Source organism: Aquarana catesbeiana, linkage group LG02 (assembly GCF_042186555.1).
Source record: "Aquarana catesbeiana isolate 2022-GZ linkage group LG02, ASM4218655v1, whole genome shotgun sequence".
Taxonomy (NCBI): Eukaryota; Metazoa; Chordata; class Amphibia; order Anura; family Ranidae; genus Aquarana; species Aquarana catesbeiana.
This window is the reverse complement of record NC_133325.1, coordinates 743288656-743310282: the sequence shown is the minus strand read 5'-3', so window position 1 is coordinate 743310282 and position 21627 is coordinate 743288656.

Sequence of the window (21627 nt, the reverse complement as noted above, 5' to 3'; positions counted from 1 at the left end):
TACTATGTTTAGTAAACTTGTCATGACAGAATTACAGAGGCTGCCAATAATAACCGAATGCTAGTTGCTTTGCTATTAAGATGATCCCCTGGCTTTAATATGTTTTGACTCACTTGCAATTATGGAGGTTCAGCAACACGTGTGAGAGTTACCTAGGGGTGTCTGCATGGAAATGCAGCCTGCCTAGGAATGCCCACTACTGCAGACTGACAGCTACCCTTTAAGGCATTTATCACATAATTCCTCCCAAGAGCTAGCGCACTGCTTGCAACAGAGCTAAGGACTCTTGAAAGGAGTACTGAGGCAGGGTGCTGGGCTACTGCTCCCTGCTATCTCCTACCAGCCACGATCTTGCATTGCATAGAGAAGTACAGATGTCACTGGGTGTAAAATAAATAAAGGTATGTAATGAAAACAGGAAGGTTTTTTTATTTGTTTTTTTTTTTTTTTTTTATATGGAAGGGGGATCGGAGTAACCATAGAATTCAAATACAAAAAAATAAAGATCATTAAAAATCAGTTACAAACTAAAACATCATTCAGAATGTATATATTTTAATAAGTTATTTTTACAAGTTTATTCTGAAGTTGCAACAATGGAGATCTACTGCAGCCAGGTCACATAACCTAAATTACCAACCTCAGGTCACATGACCTAACATGCCAACCTCAGGTCACATGACCCAGAACAGAAGCATCTCCAGACCTGTCTTCTAGAGCCCGAAGGTAACCCCAAAGGTAGGACTGATTGATCACTTTACAACCCCTGCCTTCCACCTAAATGGTAGAAGTCTATAGTTTAGGTCCAAGCTATAGAGCTGGGCCTTTGTTCAACTGAGATTCTTTGACAGGCTGAGGGTCAAAGGAATTGGTGGCAGTTTATCAGTGGCCATGAACCTCCTCCTGGGTTGGCTGGAAGAAATATAAATTTTCATACCTCAGCCTGTTTTGTGAAATCTCATACTATGGCCTGTGGTACCAGTGACCAGACCTACTGGCGACAGAGAGAAATGTACAACCCATCTGAGCTTAGTGAAAAGCCAAATATAAACTGTACAATCAGTCTGAGCTGCTTATAGCCCAGCCAAAAATAAAATTTACAGTTTAGGACCAGGGGGCTAAATTTCAATACTTTTGATCACTGACCCCAAAAAGCAGATAAGGCATTCTGACTTTTCTCCAAAATTTCTGATCCTCGTCAGTGACTCAGAATTATTAAAACCCAGCTCTAGACAGCTATTAACACCAACAGGAGGCCCCTGCACTGAAAAAGTTAAGTGCTTATTTAGGGCAGAGGTCTCCAAACTACAGCCTGTGGGCCACATCTGGCCCTCTACTAGATTTTATGTGGCCCACAGTTGGGTCAGTGGCATATCCTTATTGTTCAAAGATTGAGGATTATGATCAGCAGAGGCTCCCTATGATCTCCGCTTAAACCCCCTGCCTTTATACCAGGGGACTGATGTAAGAGGGGACCCTCATGGAAAAAGGGACTCTGAAAGGGGTTCCTGATGTAAAGAGGAACTGTTATGGGGACCTTGATATAACAGTGCACTAATGTAAGGGGGACTTTGATGTGGAGGACCCTAATGTAAGAGGGGATTCGGACATCAGGGGACTTTGATGGGGACCCTGATTTAAGGTGACACGCTGATGAGGACCCTGATGTAAGCTGGAGCTCTAATGTGGACTCTGATTAAAGGGGGACTCTGATGGAGACCCTGATGTAAGTAGGGACTTTAATGAGTACTCTGATGTAAGAAGGGACTCTGAGTAGGACCCTGATGCAAGCAGAGACTATTATAGGGACCCTGATGTAAGAGGACACTCTGATGGGAACCCTGATGTAAGGGGACATTCTGATGAGTATCCTGATTTAGGGGAACACTCTTATGGGGATTCTGATGTAAGGGGGGCTCTGATGAGGACCTTGATGTAAGGGGGGCCCTGATGTAAAGGGGTGGCTCTGGTGGGAACCCTGATATAAGGGGACACTCTGATGAGGACCCTGATGTAAGGGGGGACTCTGATGGACCCCTGGTGTAAAGGAGGGACTCTGATGAGAACCCTGATGTACAGTGCCTTGCAAAAGTATTCACCCCCCCTTGGCATTTTTCATGTTTTGTTGATTCACAACCTGGAATCAAAGCGGATTTTCGCTGAAAAAAAAATATAAATGCTGACTTTTAATATATGGACACTTACCTGTTCAGGGAGCCCGCGATGTCGGCAGCCAAAGCCGATCCGTCCTTCGGCTCTCGGCTGCTGCTGCCGTCATCCTCGGTAAGGGAATAAGGAAGTGAAGCCGTGCGGCTTCACTTCCTGGTTCCCTACTGCGCATGCGCGAGTCGTTCTGCGCGTCATCTCAGAACCCTGCTGTGTTCTGTGTCTCACAGAATACAGCAGGGGAGGACGGGGTAGGCGCCGGAAGTGGCATAGGTCACCGCAAACGCGGCGGTGAGCTATGCCAGGAAGTGGGAGCAAATACCTGTATTAGACAGGTATCTGCTCCCTCCTCCCCCCTGAAAGGTGCCAAATGTGACACCGGAGGGGGGGAGGAATCCAAAAAGTGGAAGTTCCATTTTTGGGTGGAACTCCACTTTAACATGGATTGTTTGAGGATTTGCATCATTTAATTTACAGAAAATGCCCACAACTTTGTAGATTTTTTTTTTTTATTGTGAAGCACACAACAAATAGGACAAAATAGCAGAAAAGGTCAATGTGCATAACTATTCACCCCTCTAAAGTCAATACTTTGTAGAGCCACCTTTTGCGGCTATCACAGCTCCTAGTCACTTTGGATAAGTCTCTATGAGCTTGCCACATCTTACCACTGGGACTTTTGCCCATTCCTCCTTGCAAAACTGCTTCAGCTCCTTCAAGTTGGGTGCTTTGCACTTGTGAATAGCAATCTTTAAGTCTGACCACAGATTTTCTATTTGATTGAGGTCTGGGCTTTGACTAGGCCATTCCAACACATTTATATGTTTCCCCTTAAACCACTCAAGTGTTGCTTTAGCAGTGTGTTTGGGGTTGTCCTGCTGGAAGGTGAACCTCCGTCCCAGCCTCAAATCACACACAGTGGTACAGGTTTTGCTCAAGAATATCCCTGTATTTAGCACCATCCATCTTTCCTTCAACTCTGATAAATTTCCCAGTCCCAACTGTTGAGAAACATCCCCACAGCATGATGCTGCCACCACCATGTTTCACTTTGGGGATGGTATTCTTTGTGTGATGTGATGTGTTGGGTTTGCGCCAGACATAGGGTTTTCTTTGATGGCCAAAAAGTTCAATTTTAGTCTCATCAGACAAGAGTACCTTCCTTCATACATTTTGGGAGTCTCCCACATGCCTTTTCGCAAACTCAAAACGTGCCATTTTGTTTTTTGCTGAAAGTAATGGCTTTCTTCTGGCCATTCTGCCAAAAAAGCCCAACTCTATGGAGCATACAGCCTTTTGTCATCCTATGTACATATACTCCAGTCTCTGCTGTGGAACTCTGCAGCTCCTCCAGGGTTACCTTAGGTCTCTGTGCTTCCTCTCTGATTAATGCCCTCCTTGCCCGGTTTGTGAGTTTTGGTGTGCGGCCGTCTCTTGGCAGATTTGCTGTTGTGCCATGTTCTTTCCATTTGGTTATGATAGATTTGATGGTGCTCCTAGGGATCATCAAAGATTTGGGTATTTTTTTATAACCTAACCCTGACTTCTCAACAACATTGTCCCTTACTTGTTTGGAGAGTTCCTTGGTTTTCATGGCAGTGTTTGGTTAGTGGTGCTTCTTGCTTAGGTGTTACAGCCTCTGGGGCCTGTCAAAAAGGTGTGTATATGTAATGACAGATCATGTGGCACTTAGATTGCACACAGGTGGACATCATTTCACTAATTATGTGACTTCTGAAGGTAATTGGTTGCACCAGAGCTTTTTATGGGCTTCATAACAAAGGGGGTGAATACACGCACATGCCAATTATCAGTTTTTTTTTTCTGAAAAATAGTTTTATGTATATAGTTTTCTAATTTTACTTCACCAACTTAGACTATTGTGTTCTGATCCATCACAGAGTAAAAACAAATATTGAACTAAAGGATGTAATGTAACAAAATAGGTAAAAAGCCAAGGGGGTGAATACTTTTGCAGTGCCCTGTAAAGGGGGAACTCTGATTGAGACCTTGATGTAAGGGGATACACTGATGAGGACCCTGATGTAAGGAGGAATGTGACGGGAACTCTGATATAAGGGGGAACTCTGATGGGGACCCTGATGTAAGGAGGAATTGTGATGGGGATTTTTTCGCTGTGGGAAAATTTGTAAAATATCCGATATGGTGAAAAGCTTGGAGATCCCTGATCTACAGTAATACTTACCGTAGTCCTCATTCTTACACCATTCTTACTCCCTCCTTTACCACCAGTCACACAAAGCTGCTCCTCTTCATCACTCAGCTCACTGTCTGATGTCATTGCATATAATGCAGAACCAATAATAAGGATGCTGAGGGCCTGCCCACATCTAAGGAGCATCGGAGATCAGAGAAGAGCACCAGCTGCCAGAAAAGAATACAGTAATTGTGTTTATTCTGTTCCCTCCAGACAAAGTTAACATTTAACTTTTGCAGAGTATGTGTGAGTGGGCAGGTGGGGTGGCACACCGCATGATTAATTTTTGAAGCTGGATTTGTAGTTCTAACCTTGCAGTCCTGAGATTTACTGTAGCTGAGATTTACTTCTGTCCATACAGTCCTGAGATTTACTGTAGCTGAGATTTACTTCTGTCCATACAGTCCTGAGATTTACTTTAGCTCTACTACACAGGACAGACAAGAAAATTACCCCACTTAAGGTTAGGCAATGTTTTGTGTATGTTATGTTGTGCGTTAGCTTGCATTGCATTAATGCAGAAGTGTCAAACTCAATTTCATTGCGGGTCGCATCAGCATTAGGGTTGCCCTCAAAGGGCCAGTTGTATCTGTAAAACTAGATGTCCAGAGCACCCCACCCCCTCTTAAATGAAATGTCAAGAACCCCCCCACCATCAGAAGTCAAGAGTCCCCCACCCTCCCCTACATCCCAGTGCACCCTTTTACTTTGTACTGCTGCTGGGAAGAAGCTGGGGACGGACCTGGGAAGCAGACAGTGCAGGGTCTGGAGAAGGACCAGAGGAGGGTTCGAGTCAGCTGAATGCTGAGACCAGGAAGGGGGAATTTTGGCTGCATGGAGAGGTGCAGGATCTGTAGGAGGAAGTCTGTCCTTCTCTCTGCTGCCAACCGCTGAGACAAGGTGGGGGCAGAGATGAGGGGGGTGCCACAGGTGCAGGAAAGGTGCAAGGGCCTCATGAAATGGCCTGGCAGACCGCATTAGGCCAGTGGGCCTTGTGTTGGGCACTTGTGCATTAACGCATCCCATGCATTTTGAATTGGCTGCCAACACACCCTAACACACTTGACCCTTTTTTAAGCTTGGTTTTTGCATTGTGGTGTGTTGTGGTGCACTGTAAAAGATGCCATTTAAAACTGCAACACACCACACAGAGCATTTACGCTATGGTAACACACATGTTTAACCGTGTGTTACCACAATGCACAAGTGTGAACAGACCCATAAGGAATACAGTGGCATCCTTTCTTCATCCCCGGCCTGCTGTCTGGGCAATAAAAGAGCACCTCACTCACTCTGCTCTCTCCTCCTATCAGCATGTTCCTTGACAACACATTTGTGTACTGCACGCCTGATTGGCTCCTGGTCATGTGCCTCTCTCTCCCAGAGTACTACTGTATAAGTATGGTGCCATGCCTTGTCTCAGTGTTGTTGGCCTGCAACCAGAACTGGCAGGATCACCAGCTAAAGTTTATTTCAAAACATTCTCAAAAAATAATTATCTTTAGCAACCTACAATCAGTCTTGTATGCTCCTTCACATACTTAAATATGAATCCTGTTTAAACTGACCACGGAATATGTATACAGTACATTCATTATCTAATTTGCTGCTCATAGGAACTAAACTCTCACTGTGACCTCTAAGGAGGTCCACCATTTATGATACGGATCTCTTTTTTAATTTTACCTTTTAGGGTACATCGCCGTCATCCTCTCATACTGTATGTTCAGCACAGCGAGAAAGCTATATAACGTGGCAAGTTCATTAAGTCAAAATTGATATTTTGCCAGAGAAAAAAAAATGCAATCCATTATGGAAAGAGTCCTGTAAGGGGGCCAAATATTTTGTGTGTGTATGTGTGTGGGTAGTAAGAAGTGGAAATTACTTGGAAAAAAAAACTCTGACTGCTTCTAAAGAGGTCCTGTCACCAGTTTTTTGCTCAGATGTAATTGGTTTAGGAAAAATCATCAGGCTGCACATTTAAATAGGGTGGTAACATCATTGCTGTAAGGAGCCACTCACTCCACAACACCACTAGGTGCGTTATGGCATGCAGCTTTAAGCATCCTATTCAAAATGAATGGGCTGACATGGACCTCCATACATTTGGTGTGGGCTCTATTGTGCAGTGTACAGCAACGCACAAGATTAAAAATGTGGCGCACCCCCTTAAGGGCCGCAGATTAACTGGGATCCCCCACCCTGCACAGCCAGGCACACCAAATCTTCAAATTCACACTTGAGTCAGAAAACAGTCCGTCACTTTGTTTTCTTATTTATTGAAGGTAATAACTTGGATAAGCATGGGAGGTTATGGGATGGCCACTTGACTTCAACAATACTTCAGGGACAACTTTTCCTATATACAGCTCTTCTTCTTCCTCCAGCACTCACTTGCTTGAAAAACCCAGCAGGAATATTGTGTATATGACAGTCACTCAGTCAGATGAAGCAATGACCCATTACAGGCAGGAACCCGAGGCTTCTTGGTTGTGTAGCAGAATTTCCATGTCTAGCTGGCATCACTCCTGTGGCTATTGATCCCAGTACCACCTCTTCAGGCACTGCCAACCCACCTGGCTGCAGCTGCCCCTTTCTCTAGCCCTCCAGGCTAACTTCTCACCACAGTCCTCCAGACTGCACTTACCAGCCCACCCAGCGGACTCTCAGGAGATCTCCCTGACATGGTGACCTGCTCCCGCTGTCCTCTCTCTCTTGCTCCCGTGCCTCCAGGAAGGGTTTCCTCTGTGTGTTTTAGGAGGAATCTTCTAGCACCCCAGGCCCAAGGTCACCCCCCCAGACAAGGGGGCACCCTCAAGGGCCACAGACAGCCTCCTCAGCACTCCATCTTCCACCCGACTGCCCCTGGCTGGCATGGCCCATGTCTATTTATGAGGTAGGCTCTGCCCCCTGCCAGCCCATTGCTGGCGATGGCCGAGGCCTCATACACAGAACCTTCTTACTCCCACCCTCCAGCTCTACAAACTTCCAGACCAGGGGGAAGTGTCAGAGAGAGAGAGCCACATTAGTTATTCAGCCCCTGAGTCACTAAACCCTGACCCAGATTTAAAGTCCAGGCCTGGCACTCAGCCAAGCTACAATTTTCATACACTAACAACTACTTCTAGCACACACTAGAGGGTGCTACAAAAATAAAGCACAAGATTGAAAAAAACGATTTCCAACAGACAAAGCCATTAAGCTTATTTTTTCTATTTCACCCAAAAAAATATTAAACAAGTTTAAGTTTAGTGTTATAACGCAATATGCCTTTAAATTGAGTCATCCCTTGCCAGCTGAAAGCTCCAATTAGGCTTGAAGTGGGAGCCCCACTCTGTTCACTGGTGGGTGGAATAGAGGATGTAGATCTAGAGGAGACAGAATTCAGGGGGAAGGGGGCGCCACTAGTAATGTCATCTAATAGGGAAGACACCAGTCTATGTGTGTCTGCCAAGGAGGTTCCTTTTCCTCGTAAAAGCAAAAGGAGTCTGATGCCGCGTACACACGAGCAGACTTTTCGATCGGACTGGTCAGACGGACCGAGTCCGGCGGACAATTCGACCGTGTGTGGGCTTCATTGGACCTGCAGGGGACTTTTTCAGTAGAAAATCTGACGGACTTTAGATTTGGAACATGTTTCAAATCTTTCCGACGGACTCGAGTCAGGTCGAAAAGTCCACTCGTCTATATGCTAGTCCGACGGACGAAAACCGACGCTAGGGCAACTATTGGCTACTGGCTATCAACTTCCTTATTTTAGTCCGGTCGTACGTCATCACGTACGAATCCTTCGGACTTTGGTGTGATCGTGTGTAGGCAAGTCCATTCATTGGGAAAGTCCGTCGGAAGTCTGCCGAAAGTCTGTCGGATAGACCGTCGGACCAGTCCGATCGAACAGTCCGCTCGTGTGTACGCAGCATGAGGAGCATTTCTTTTGCTTTCCGGCCTGCTTTCAAGTAACCATTTTGTGCACAACACATACAGAGTGGAGCAAACTTGGCAGTAAAGTTGTCTATACACATATAGACGAACATTTGTACAAGCATTTGCACACAAATTTTCATGTGTACATTCGATGACATGATGAACGTCATTTAACCACTTCAGCCCCTGACCAGAGCACTTTTTGTGATTTGGCACTGCGTCGCTTTAACTGACAATTGCGCGGTCATTCGACGTTGCACCCAAACAAAATTGACGTCATTTTTTTCCCACAAATAGAGCTTTCTTTTAGTGGTATTTGATCACCTCTGCGGTTTTTATTTTTTGCGATATAAACAAAAAAAGCGACAACTTTGAAAAAAGAGCAATATTTTTTGCCTTGTTTACATAGGCACTTCCCCGTTCTGCGCGATCGCCGAGAGACCGGCAGACATCGAGTCTGCCAGTCCCGGGGGCACGGTCATGCTGTACGCGGTGAGCGTGCGCCTGCTATCCCCGCCTCTTAAAGGGAACGTACAGGTACGCCCATTTTGCCCACCGCTGCCATTGTGCCGACGTATATATCGGCCTGCAGCGGTCGGCAAATGGTTAGACATACTTCAAAAAACATTTGCTTTTAACTTTAGATTGTTGAGTAAATGGACCTTCCTGAACAAATACCACATTCACTGATAGAAAAGAATTCATTCAAGGAAAATTTTTCATCCTGTTTCTTTTAAATTTTTCCTTATTGCAGTCGAATCAAATGTCAAATTTGACCCCACTAATGACTAGAAAGTCGAAAAAATCAACTTTTTCAAATTAGTTATACTAGTGTATTGCCAGTTTAAAGCGGATCTTCACCTTCAGTTTGATGTTGCCCCCTCTTCTCCAGGGCTGCTGTTAGAAACCATGGGGCCCCATAAAGGCAACCTGACGTCGGGCCCCATAACGACAACCTGATAAGGGGCCCTATACAGCCAATGCTTCAGTTATAAATGAACACAGTACCGATCACTCATTGTGTTCATTCAGGAAAGCTAGGAGCTTGTAAATATGACATCTTTACCTGACTTTTCCCCCACTCTCAATCTTGAAGGATCCTATTGGGTGCTTGCAGCTGCCGGCAGGAGGGAGAGGAGGGAAGCCAGCAGCACTGCGGGGGTAGGGGGGCACACAGGGGGGGCCTGGGCAACAGGGAGAAACATAGGGTGCACAGGAAGGGTGATTGATGTGGGGGATCCCAGATAGCAAGCAGTTGTTCTGCAAGTTTGAAAATGACTTGCTAAATTATTGCTAGACTTGCCAGGCTTCAAAAGTTTGTTGCACAATTGCAGCAAGTCTGCATTCCATGACTCCAGATCAACTTTCTTTGCAAACGTTCTGCAGGTCTACTGCAAATTCTGGTTCAGTTAAGTTGTGCAATATCATCCCAACATAGGGGATCACTGTGGCTGAATTTTCATGCTCTTGCAGAGCTCTTGCTGTAGACTCACCACTGCAACTTTGCGTTTGCTAGAGACTTGTCACGCAAATTTGCTACAAATTTGAAAAGTGTCAACTAGAACTTGTGCTTCAAGTACCCTGCAAGTGTACAACTTGCCAGTGAAAATGTGCAGTAAGTTAACAGACTTACAATTCAACACTTTCACAAATTTGTGGCAAGTTATCCTTGCTATCTGGGATGTGTGTGTGTGTGGAGGGGGATCCTTTGTATGACTCTCTCTCTGTACCAGCTGAAAGTCAATGGGAGGGAGAGGAGAAGAAGCCAGAAAGAGCCATACAGGGGATTGGTTGCAGTAATTTCCCCCCTGCTGCATCAATCACCCTTCCTGCCCACATCCGATTCACCCTGCTGCCTGAAACCCCTGCTGGCCCGGGTCCTGTTCCGTCTTTTTTTTTTACAAAGAAAACATCCCCCTTGCACATCACCCACCTAGACGAATGACGTGTACTTTGCCCACTGTGCCTCCTGGGATATGTATGTCACATATTCCAGGAGGTAATGTCCCTTATCGAGTAAGGAGGATGGGGGCGGGCCTAGATGCTAGTCATCGGCAGAGCGTTTGGCTGAACCAAGAAGAGTTGGCAGCTTCCCGATGATGTCACACAAGAAGATGGGGGGCAGGACTGAGCAGGAGACAGAAGAGAAGAGGATCTCAACAGGACATCACTGGATCCACTAGGCAGGTGAGTATCTTAACTGTGCAGGCCCCACAACCAGGTAAGTGGGGGTTAAGGGGGTTAAAAAAATGTGGGGGGGGGGGGGGGTGAAGGTCAACTTTAAGCTTGATATTTTAAACCCAGATATTCCCAGATGATTTCCTTAAGAATGGAGTCTCAAATCATGAGTACAGATGAACTAATAGCTGAACTACACCTCACCAATTAGAAGTCATACCCAAATTTGTGTTAAACATTGATATCATGGGAGCCCTATTTAGTTTGTGACTTGAACTTAGGCCTTGTCCATGAAGAAAACAGCAACAACTTCACCTTAAAGCATATACGCACATACTCACCTTTGCTTCACTCCCCATCTGCTACATTCAGCTGTCAGGAGATAAGAAAGACAACAATGTGTAAGCTCCAAATTGCTCCAGGTGGAGCTTATACAGGGCTGAGGACTTTCTCTGCCTCCATGTGAGAGCACTGAGTCAAGCTCCAACACTGTTGCATGGAGAGAGGTACGTGCTCCACCATGCCCAGAAGTACCAGGTATTTTCTTTCCTCCGATTAGCTGAAAGGAGCGACAGGAGAGCAAAGGAAAGGTAAGTACATGCTGCTGGCAAAGGCTGCATTAAGGCAAACCTTTTACTTTGCTCTACATAGGAACAGGTTTGCATGAAGGTACCATTAAATGACCCTCACCACATGCTGCCATATAGTCCAAATTCTAACTCTACCATCTGAACCAGAAAATTAGCTCTGATCAGATTGAGAAACACCTTTTCAGTTGAGTTCTGATAATCCTATGCCCAGTGAACCTTCATTTACCTGTTCGGTGATGTAAATAATGGAACAAAGTGTGGTCTTCTGCTGTTTAGAGAGAGATGTTCTGATATATACCTTAGTTGTAGAGAGCATTTATGAAAGCGAGTGTAGACTTAGGGGCTGATTTAGTAAAGCTGGTGCACTCAAAATCTGGTGCAGCTGTGCATGGTAGCCAATCAGCTTCTAACCTCAACTTGTTCAATTAAAGTGGTTGTAAAGACTTTACAACAAATTTATGCTACAGGTAAGCCTATAATAAGGCTTACCTGTAGCTACCCAGGATATCTCCTAAACCTGCACGGTTTAGGAGATATCCCCTGTCCCCTGCATGTGCCAATGAAATCGGCACATGCGCACTGGGGCAAACTGAAGCAATGGGACGTATGTGGCGTTGCTTCAGTCTGTGTGCCGTAACCGGCGGCACCCGCGTGCATGCGCGGGAGTGACGTCATCGCGACTCCGGCCAATCACAGCGCCGAAGCCGCGATACCTGGAAGTAACCCCCGGGAGAGATGTTGCCAGCCGGAGGGGGAGACGAGAATGGCTGCAGGGGCTTCGTTCTCGGGTAAGTAATTCATAATGCGCTAGTATGCATAGCATTATGCCTTTGTCTTGCAGGGGTTTTTTTTTAGTTTTTTTTTACAAGGGTTTACAACCACTTTAAGCTTTGGCAACAAAACCTTAAAGCTGATTTCTATGCAGAGTTGCACCAGATTTTGCATTCTCCAGCTTTAGTAAATAACCCCTTTACAGTGTCAACCCCCTTTCACCTAGAGAACTGGATGTTCCTTGTTTTTTGTTTTTTCTTTTCCATTTTTTAAGCTTTCTTTGTAAACTGTAGACCATAGACCAAGAAAATAACAGGTCAGCAGTTTCTAAGATTCTGCATCCACCACATAGCTATCAAAAATTATACTACAACTGAATTCTCTTAGATTACACATCTTCTTTGTTCTATTATTTGGTTTAATAACAATCAAACCTCCAGTCTAAAGTATGGAGTTGCAACCACGTGATTCATTGTTTGGCTGTTAGCACTAACCAGAAGTTATACTTAAAGAGAAACCACCCGAGGCGTGTTGTCCTCTTCCGTCCCAGCATCTCTAGATATCCTGCTCATGCACAAATGTGCCACAAGTCTCCAAATGTGCCACAAATCTATCGTAAATCAACCCCACTGCCTCCCGACGTGGACAACCCAGGGTGCAACTGGGCTGAATGTCATTCTTGCCTAGGTGAGAATGGAGGGAATGTTACAGTACAGTATTAAAAAATGGAAAGCAATTCAAATAATGGGTGGGGGCATTATCCAATTGCGTAAGAGGGAAGGGGGATGAACCAGGAAAGAAACAGATGTGTTAAAGTGGTTGTAAACCCACTTTGGAAAAAAAAACAAAAAACTAACAACTGCAAGACAAAGGCATAATGAGCTAGTATGCATAGCATACTAGCTCCTTATGTAATACTCACCTGAGCTCCAAGCCCTCGCTGTGGTGCCCGTACACAGCACCGGCCAGTGACATCATTCCTGCGCGGGAGCCGCCGGTAACAGCACACTCACTGAAGCAACGGCACATACGCGCCATTGCTTCATTTTGCTTCAGTGCGCATGTGCCAATGATGTCAGCACATGCAAATACAGGGGATATCTCCTAAACCGTGCAGGTTTAGGAGATATCCTGGGTAGCTACAGGTAAGCCTTATTATAGGCTTACCTGTAGCAAAAAGTGGTCTGTAAGGGTTTACAACCACTTTAAAGAGGGCAGATCCTCTTTAAAGAAGAGAATCAGACAGTTATCAGACAGAACCTCTCCTAAATGTGTAGGTATAAAAGGATGCTTTAGGGCTTCTATGTGGTTGTTCCTGTACACAATATATGCATTTAGTATCTACACCAAACCCAGACCTCAGCAAGCAGCCATATTGGAATTTTCAGGCGATAACTACTGTTCCTCCAAAAATTTTACTTGTGCAGGGAGTTTCTGTGGGCACACAAGTACTCTCTTTAGCAAAATTAATTTTGAATGTCTATATCAGGGATATGCAATTAGTGGACCTCCAGCTGTTGCAAAACTAAAGCCCCATCATGCCTCTGCCTCTGGGTGTCATGCTTGTGGCTGTCAGAGTCTTGCTATGCCTCATGGGACTTGTAGTTCTGCAACAGCTGGAGGTCCGATAATTGCATATCCCTGGTCTATATGAATTTCCAGTAAATCTAACATCTTCCAGCTATTTGTAAAGTAATAAATTCTAACCCAGGTGTCACTATTCCTAATCTGATGGCTGAATGCATTATCTACTGAGTTCTTCAACTTTCATATCAATTACTAAAAATCAGAGGCATTTATTTGACCCTACCGACAAAGACTTAGGCTCAAGACAAATGTTGTATTTAAGTGGTCTACCTCCCATACCTGGGTATCCAGTTACTCAATGATCCTACAGAACTTTTAAGCCTTATGCTGCGTACACACGAGCGGACTTTACGGCAGACTTGGTCCAGCGCACTGGATTTCGTCGGACAATTAGATCGTGTGTGGGCTCCAGCGGACTTTGCTTTGCTTAAAAGTTGGACGGACTTAGATTTGAAACATGTTTTAAATCAATCCGTTGAAATCGAGTCCAGTCGAAAAGTCCGCTCGTCTGTATGCTAGTTCGACGGACAAAAAGCCACGCTAGGGCAGCTATTGGCTACTGGCTATGAACTTCCTTAGTCCGGTCGTACGTCATCACGTACGAATTCGTCGGACTTTGGTGGATTGTGTGTAGGCAAGTCCGTTCATTCAGAAAGTCCGTCGTAAAGTATGTCGAAAAGTCCGCCGGGCAAAGTCTGCCGTAAAGTCCGCTCGTGTGTACGCGTCATTAGCTTTGCTTCCCTTTTTCCACTTTTAGAAACAGACTAGTTGGACAACACATAGCTAACCCCAGTATGTCCATGAAAGCCAGGTATCTCTTGTGAGCTGAATTTCCAGGCTACCCCTTCTAAGTTTAATCCTCCATATATTCATATGATGAGACCAGAGGCCAAGGTGTTACTATGGCCTAGTTAAATAAAATAAAAAGGGGGCGCATGCACGGCGCTGAGCATGATGGACGCCTAACACTGTAGCTCCGCACTACACGGGACACGATCGACTTCCAGAGGGCTATAATCTGCCTTAAACCTGCCACCACCAACACCCCTCGATATACAAAGACACAGTGCATGCCGTTATCGAAGAAAAAATCCTGGGGCTCCTCTCAAAAGTCGCTCACCCACTATCTTTTCTGCATCTGGGGTCAGTACAGCATGTCCCAAAATGGCGCCACGGACCAAGCACACTCCCCTGCTCCAACGGCCCTCTCTATGCTTTCTATCCCTGGCTCCCCCTCTGACCCAGGCACTGAGTACACCTCAACATTGTCAAAAGCTGATCTAGATGCTAGCCTGGAAGCGATGTACAATATACTTGCTGCAAAATTCCAATCCGAACTGCACAAAACCTCCCATACACTGTCGCAGGAGATTTCAGCTCTGGGTACTAGGACTGATAGGCTGGAAACTAAACACGATGAACAAGCCCTGGCATATAGCAATCTCAGTAGGCAACATGAGACATTATCAACAGCATAATCAACAGAGTCGATTAAAGATCTGATACCCACTGTCATCAGGCTGTTCAAGTCTCTCCTGCCAGACTACGAATCTGCGGCCTTTACATGTGACAGGATCCACAGGGCCCTTAGACCGAGACCCACAGTGGATAAACCACCACGCGACATTATCCTTTGCATGAAGGATTTCCTGACGAAGGACAACATCCTACAGGCTGCCCGAAACACGCCACGTATCACCCTGGATGATTATACTGTTCAAATCCTGGTGGTAGTAGACCGACTATCAAAAATGGCCCACTTTCTACCCATGCTTGGTACACCTTCCACCATGGACACGGCAAGAATTTTTATCAAGGAAATAGTCAGATTACACAGACTACCTGATAATATTGTCTCTGATAGAGGGGTACAATTCATCTCTGGTTTCTGAAGGAACCTTTGCAAGATCCTATCAATTGAGGTATGTCTCTCTTCTGCTTATCATCCTCAGAGTAATGGCCAGACGGAGAGGACAAACCAAACTTTGGAGCAATATCTGCGGTGCTTCTGCTCATTTTCCCAAGATGGCTGGGCCTCCTTGCTGCCTTGCGCTGAGTTCACATACAACTCTGTACACACAGCCACCAATCAGTTACCCTTTTGGGCAAACTATGGCTTTCACCCTTCCTTCCTACCCAACACCATTCCTGAATCTCCTGTACCAGCTGTTCAAGACAGAATAAGCCTCTTTCAAACAAACTACCAAGTCCTCCAAGAAACCATGCAAAAGGCTCAAGAAGACTTCAAGAGGAAATATGACAAGAGAAGGAGAGGGAACCACATCTACAAGGTGGGAGACAAGGTATGGCTGTTCTCTATTAACCTCAAAATTTCTTGTCCTTCCAGGAAGCTAGGTCCAAGGTTTGTGGGTCCATTCAAGATTAAAAGGGAAGTGAACCCCATGGCTTTCGAACTTGTTTTGCCTGCCTCCTACAAGATCCATTCGGTGTTCCAAATGGCATAACAGACACTGGCGCCGATGACCCTATTTAAGCCAGCCATAGTCAACAGGACATGCTGGATTATCTCAGCTTCCCTGTGTGCCTTGTGACCCTGTTTCCTGATCTGTGGATTACCCATTATTGACCCGGCTTGCCTTGACCTCACTTCCTGATCCCCCCTGTTTTGACCTTTGGCTTACATCTGGACCCTGCTTCTGTTCGTGATTACCCGGTTCGACCTTTGGCTTGAATCTGGACTTTGCTTTGTCCCTCTTTTCTGTGTATGACCTTGGCTCATCCCTGTTTATGCTCTGGACTGACTTATCCGTGTATGACCTCTGGCCTGGCTCCTGGTTCCTCCAATTACCAAACACAGCAAGTTCAGCTCAGCCTGCTACAGTCACCCCTCAGTGGCCAAGCTCATCTGACTACAAGCAAGCACCTGGCAAACCGTGCTTCTTTGAGCACTGTGCTCCCTGTTCCCAACTCCAGGGGCACGCTGCATTTAGCCGCAAGAGGAGCCCTCTTAGCATCTCGATCTCCATACTCTCACCTGACAATATCGGTTATTAAGAATGACCTGAAGATTTTCGGTAGGATTTTAGCTGATAGGCTAGCAAGAGTGATTTCCTCTTTGATATCCCCTTATCAGTCAGGGTTTATTCCTCACTGCCTTATAACGGACAGTAATTCGCCTAGCCACAGATATTATTGAGGACGCAAACCTTTGCTCAAAAAAACTGTTAATGCTAAGTCTAGACATCCACAAGGCATTTGCCAGTGTGTCTTGGAGCTATGTGTCTCTCCTTTTACAGCGCTATGGTTTTCAGGGAGAATTTTTACAGGTCTTCCAAGCTCTATATCAGAATCCCAGGACACGTGTCAAAATTACAGGTTGTTGCTCAGAGTTCTTCCGGCTCGGTAGGGGCACTAGGCAGGGGTGCCCTCTGTCCCCATTCTTTTTCGCTCTGGCTATTGAGCCCCTCGCCATAGCAATATTGCAACATACAGACATTTCAGGGTATAGCATAGCATCCTCTACCTATAAATTCTGCATGTATGCAGATGATGTGCTTTTATTTCTTATCCATGATCACATTGACAAATCTTCTTCATACCCTCTCAATATTTGCTAAGATTTCAGGCCTTTCGGTGAACGTGTCCAAATCTATGGCTCTTCCTGTGGGGTTTGCTCCTGCCAAGCTGGAGACTCTTAAAAGATCCTTTTCATTTACGTGGGTAAATCTTCCCTCTTCCATTTGGTTATAAAGCTCCCAGGAGCTTACAATTTATTATTGGACAAGAACATTCCTCCCATGATTTCTAAACTAAAACAGTTACTTAAATCCTGGTCTTCCTATAGAATCTCCTTCCTTGGGAGAATAACAGCAATCAAGATGACAATCCTCCCTAAATTGTTATACTTATTTCGGGCCCTGCCTATTAAGATATCTAAGTCCTATCTTATCAAACTCCAAGCACACTTGAATAGGTTCATTTGGAAAGAAAAACCTTCAAGATTCTCTAGGGAAGTGCTGTATCGCTCTTATAGACTAGGTGGCCTAGGAGTCCCTCAGGTGTGGCTGTATTATTTAGCCAGTAGATTTACACAACTGGCTCAATGAAATATCAAAAATTCACAGGTCCCATGGGTCAGATTTAAGCAAAATTTGATTGCCCCATTCTACCTTCTGGGGCTACTGTGGTCCTCTAAATCTCATGCCTACGAATTGGGTTACTGGAATCAGGTAGAAGCTCACTTGTTGAAACTATGGGATCTTTATAAATTTAAATTAGCTATTTCGAAAGTCTCCCCATGTGCATCATTCCTGGGGGATCCTAGGCTCCCCTCCGCTTTTGAGGATCCAGATGCTCTTCATTGGTGGAGTACCCAGGGTTTGACCACATTGGAGGATTTCCAGCAGGACTCGAAGTTTGTCTCATTCTTCCAGTTGCAGGCCCAAAAAAATATTCCAGCAAGAGAATTTTATCATTATCTTCAAATCCTCCATTTTTTTCAGACACACTACTTTATCCCATTGGACTCGCACACATTTTTTGACTACCCCTAGACAGAAGGGCTTAATCTCAGGGCTGTATAAGTCTATGGAAACAGTAGGTGATAGCCCCAAATTAAAGCATATGACCCTTTGGGAACGGGAATTAAATCTGGAATACGATTAGCAGGTCTGGGAAGCAAACTGGCAGCATATGCGTAAGTGCACTAAATCTCTGAATAAGGGAAACAGCGATTAAATTATTTACCCGCTGGTACTATACTCCCACGCGATTATGTAGGATTTACCCGCAGGCCTCTTCATCTTGCGTCCGAGGCTGTGCTCTCCCGGGTTATTTTTTGCACGTGTTCTGGGAATGTGAATTTCCGCAACCTACTTGAAAAAAAACTCTAGAGCTGATAGATAAGTTGGCGGGGAGGCACATAGCTCTGACTCATATCCACTGTCTTTTATTTGTGAAAATCCCAGATATCCCGAAACACCTAATAAAACTAATACACACTATTTGTATTGCGTTGCAATGGGCAATCACCCTTAACTGGAAGTCTAATACAGTCCCATTCACGCAAATAATCTCGCGTGTTGATCAAATAATGTTATCTGAAAAAAAATTTCATACACTGCATGACTCCATTCCTACCTATGACGCTAAGTGAAACCCTTGGTTCATCTATCGACTTCAAGAATGACCTGAGTTATTGTTTTCATTTTCTTTTTTTCTGTATTGGCCTATTCTGGTTGCAGTTTTGCTTTATATACCATATAGTTGATAAGATCATACTGAACCAAGATCTTTTAGTGTATCTTCGAATGTGTACAATATTTGGATGATCGATGTATGACCTTGTATGTTAATTGACTTTTCAATATGTTGGTTTATATCTGATATCATTTGTAAACCTCTTTATCTTAATAAAACACTTAGTAATAAAAAAAAAAATTAAAAAGAAAAAAAAATACATGCTAGAGAGGGTCCCCAGGAAGTTCATCTCACAGCAGAGCCTTGGCTGTTGTGGTAGGACCGGACATTGCAGAAGATCTTCCTTTCTGGGTCTTAGACAACAGTAAAAACTCGGTAGGAGACTGAAAACTTGCTTGATCTATTTGAAACTGCACCAAATGTGGGTGGAGTTCCACATAAGTTGGTTTCCCTTAACTGATCCAATACGTATTCAGGTTTTTTTGTTGGTTGCTTTGAACATTTGGCCTCTTACTGCCTCTAACCCTCTGATAGTTAACAGACTTCTATTTCATAAAGTAAACAGTTCATGTGAAGCCGTGCTATACACACGTAAGCTGTATAAACATTATAACCTAATATTTACGATGGCTGATTAACAATTCAAATGTTACACTTTGGATGAAGTGTGTTTTCTTCATATCTGCGTTTGGCTATCTTCTGGCCATGTACAACAACACTCGTATTGTATAATCGCTGTCAGTCCTAAGAATTCTGACTAGGCTAAAAGCAAATTCAGCCATGTACTGGGGCCGTTACTAATCGGCGAGTCGCGCTTAGTGGTTCTGTATAGGCCACTCTGACACTGGAGAGAGTAACTGCTTGGGCAGAATGGCCACACATGATGATGTTTTGTCCTTCTGAATTACCAAAAAACTGTCTTAAACCTCCCCTAAACAATTGTTCCATCCGAGACATTTCCATATCAAAGGAGAAGAGATGTGGTGGTTTTCGCGTCCCCATGAAGCTCTCAATTTGTCATGTCACTTGTTTATGAATAAGCCTAGAGAAAGCCGTCCCCTCTTGTCAACTGTCTGGCTTGCCAGCCTTCAAAGCCCTGCAAATGAAAGCTATGAAAATCCAGATGGACGTGAGAAATGTATATAATTTCTGTTCCCAAAAATATGGGAGAGCCTTGTGGACTCTAGATTGCCTCCAGGCATTCAGTTAATGGGGTTTAGAGGACAGCCATGTCTAAAGATGCAAAATAAAGTAAATTTAAACCCAATCACTAAAGTCTCATATAAGCTTTAATGTGTTAAATTGCCATTAAATGACCCCTGTTAAAACGATATGCCAGTCCTTATTGTTCTTCACCACCATTTTTGACCCAAATTTGTCAAATATTGTTGTATACCTTTTTTGTTGATCTGTTTCTCCTGTGCACGCTCTCCACTGCTCCTGCATTACATCTATTTCCAGGCAAGAAATTGTGTTGTAGTCACATGCACCACTTTACTTAAACAACAACATACAATACGCATTGCATCGGTGGTCCTGTAGGCTATACAATGCACTAACTCATTCATCCTGGAACCTGTATGCATGTACATGCCAGTGCTGTATGTGTCCACCTGAAATTGTGTAGACCAGGGGTGTCCAACCTGTGACTCACAGGCTGCATGTGGCCCAAGACGGCTATGACTGCGGCCCAACACAAAATGGTAAACTTACTATAAAAAGTTGATTTTTTTGAAAGTTTTTGTAAAAATGCATTTACACTTAGTGAACACATGTGGCCAAAGAAAGAATTGACAGTGTCTCTTTAATGCACTTTTATAAGTTTTATCTTCCCCCCCAAACATGATCCCACTCTTCACAATCACGCCTTATTCATGTCATCAGTTTCAGTGGTTTCAGTGTTTCACCCATATTTGTGGGCAACTATTTTCAAGGATGAAGCACATAAAGGGCAAAATTAGAACCAAAATATCTGATGAGCACCTTGGGAATTCATTGAGAATTGCTACTACATCCATCAAACAAGATATTGATGTGTCAGTTTATCAAAAACAGTGTAAACAATTTTACTAGTTTTATGTTGCAATTTTTAAATTTTCTACTAAAAAATATTACAAAAAAATGAAGTTTTATTGCTCAAGATAGGTACATTATCTATATTAGTGATCTGCCTTTTTCTGCTCATCAGCTATCCTTATTGTTAGTGTATTTTGGTCCAAGACAATTCCTCTTCTTCAAATGTGGCCCAGGAAGATCAAAAGGTTGGACACCCCTGGTGTAAAGAGTGCCATCATAGTCAAGGGAACCTTCTGTGGTTGCTTTTACTGTAACATGAAATAATCTACAGGCACCTCCCGTCTCTTCCAGATCCATAGACATGAATATGAACTTTGGGCGCATTTATGTTTATACCTAAAACTGAACATAAAGACATCTTCAGGTAGTTGGATATCTTTGATCACCTTTACAGATCTTGAAAGACAAAAGATACAGTTGCACAATGCCTGCATATTTATAATGAATTGTCCATCTCACCCAAGATTTTCAGTTATCATGTAGATTTTGGATAACTTTGACTTATAGCAACAAGCACTTATAAAGCTTTCATTACCACCTCCTGAAGGTAACCCTATATCTTCACCATAGCATGGCATTTGGGTTGGGTTATTGGTTCAGGGCAAGATTGGGCCTTTTTTTGTCAGCCTACGTTACTACTCATTTACTGGACAATTATTGGAAGGTTGGGATTAATACAACTAATTTGACCAGCATTGTATAGTGGTGTGGGCAGCTTAGAAGTGGCACAAATACTATAGAGGATATAGAAAGGATTGCATTAATCGCAGTGCCATGTTATACAATCAGTGGAAATAACTCAGTGACTAAGGTACTGAAAAGCAAAGAAGCTTTCTTTGTTATGTAAATGTTCTAAAAAGGGCCATAGAAGCTGACAGGGTCACTGTAAATAAATAAATATACTTTTTTTGTACATCCAATTAATTTACTCTCAGGTTCTGGAAGCTATTTTAAAGG